General features: G+C 36.5%; 1 long non-coding RNA gene across 1 annotated transcript; it reads left to right on the forward strand.

Annotated features, from left to right (window-relative positions):
* Positions 1-634: 634 nt before the first annotated feature.
* On the forward strand, positions 635-2,024 carry LOC116205326. Its single transcript, XR_004156496.1, has 3 exons — positions 635-791; positions 1,202-1,280; positions 1,572-2,024. It is a non-coding gene; the product is annotated as an uncharacterized LOC116205326 (long non-coding RNA).
* The last annotated feature ends 202 nt before the right edge of the window (positions 2,025-2,226 follow it).

Raw genomic sequence — 2,226 nt, forward strand, 5'->3', positions numbered from 1 at the left:
AAAGTCTAGCATAGAATGCATGTCACAGCCTTGGCTACTCTGGTCCCCCATAATTATGATCCTTCTCTCGTTCTTTAAGATCAAATGGAAATGTGAAGGTTAATTTATTTCCATATGAAAAAACGGTAAAATAAATTCATCTTTATTGCAATAGATATTTCATCGAATTGACTTTCAATGAGAAGCCAAGAAATGAGTAAAAGAAGCTGATGCGACAAGTTACTACCGAATGAATGAAAGCATCTCGTTACTCGAGCTTTCAGGAGCCAGTATTAATATAATATAAATAGATTGGTAAAAAATAAATAAATAAACAAAATCCTTCATTAATAAATATACGATCCACCGCTTGTAATTTTATTAGCACTTACAATATATTATGATCGAGTTCTTTCTCTAAATTTCCCAGCAAAAGAGGAGTTTCTTTTACTTTTTTAACGTGTCTGTTACGGGAGAATCAATGTGAAAGGGTTGAATCTTCGTCGAAATTAAGTATGCCATGTGAAGGGTCCGGCCGTGTCATTTTAATTCCACTTACTTTTTCGTAACGCAGAAGTTCTCTGCAACTTCCACGCGGTGTATGTCCCCATTAATCAATTTGCTTCAGTCTGTCTTCATAGTATATATAGGTCCTCTTCTGTCTCTCTCCCTCTCAGCCTCTTATCGCTATCCCCTCTTTGTTTACTGGACAAGATTTGTGTTCTAAAGTCTGGTCGTAGCTCTCAGTGTTCTCTATCGCAAGTTCATTCGCTTGTGATATCTCATATCAATTCTCTATCGATAACATGAAGGTACGTATTATTTCTTACTAAGCATGTATATGTTTTGACATGTTCAAATCTGTGTTATACTTTTGACGAATTTGAAGGAAATTCCAACTCAAAGCACATGTCGACTTTCAATTCTACGAATAAGTCCTAGTGGAAAATTACTGGCACATTCAGGTTGTTGACGGGACGGGGAAAAATAAAAGACAAAAAGAACTGGGATGAAATAGTAGACGGACTTCATTTTTTTTTTGGTCAATTTTGCCCATGACATATACAGTTGACGTTGGATTTTTTCTTTTCCTTCTTTTACTTTTTTTTTTGTTTTCTTTTGTTTTTTCATTGTAATTGTCGATTAGTCATTAACACATCCATCCGAAAGTGAGGGGCTGAATTCACTTTACTAAACAAATTATGAATGAATCATTTCGCAGCAAAAGATCGCCCTGAAGGTGCACATGCAATGTGTCAAGTGCAAGAGCAAGGCACTTCAGGTCGCCGCTAAATCAACTGGTAATGGCCATTTCTTTCTTTTGCTCGATCTCATTTTCATTCTATCGGGTAACACCAAATTAGGACTCTGGAGTCGAACTGATGAATACGACCTTATTGGCATTTTCTATTTACTTAGAAAAAAAAAACCTTATTGGCATTTCAAGGTCGCTATACAAGTATGGTGGAACATTTGAATAGTAGGAATACATATCATGCAAAATTGGGAGCACCATGCGAACGTTGTATTCTTCTTCTTTCTCTTCTATGATGAAACTTGACCGATGGTTCTTCCCACTAATAAAATTGCAGGGGTGAGCTTCGTTGGATTTGAAGGAGAGAAGATAGTGGTGAAGGGAGATGGAGTGGATGCAGTGGAATTGGCCATTGCCTTGAGGAAGAAGGTTGGTCAAACTGAGATAGTCAGCATACAAGAAGACAAGTGAAGTGCAGGCAGCACGATGCTGAATGCTTTTTATTACTAAGAATTTAATATATTTTTCACTAACCTAAGTTGATTCAAGTAGTTCGACGTCTGTCTTCTTAAGCAAAGTCTCGAATTCGAGTTTTATAATGGAGAAAATCCACGCTGAAAGATCTTTTACTTTTAGTGGACCATCCAAAAGAATTTAATATACTTTTTGCTTTTGTTATTGAGCTAGAATAGCTAGATTAATCTCTTTCTCTCTTTACGGTTTTTGTAATTTCAAAACTTTATTCATTTTTGTACATGATAGTTAATATTATAACGTACCAATTTCTTCCTCCGGTCACGTTCTCATGTTGCTCCCCCGTAGACTACGTATATTGCGTCTATACCCTTTCTTTTGTTCCTTCAGAAAGATTATTCTCTCAAATTCGCAGCAGCAGCAAAGCAAAACTGGCTTACCACATGGCAGGGGCGGAGCCATTGAGGCTCTAGACTTTTCCATCGGTTGAAGATTTCACATACAAATTTATAAAAATT

Source organism: Punica granatum, chromosome 4 (assembly GCF_007655135.1).
Source record: "Punica granatum isolate Tunisia-2019 chromosome 4, ASM765513v2, whole genome shotgun sequence".
NCBI classification, from domain to species: Eukaryota; Viridiplantae; Streptophyta; class Magnoliopsida; order Myrtales; family Lythraceae; genus Punica; species Punica granatum.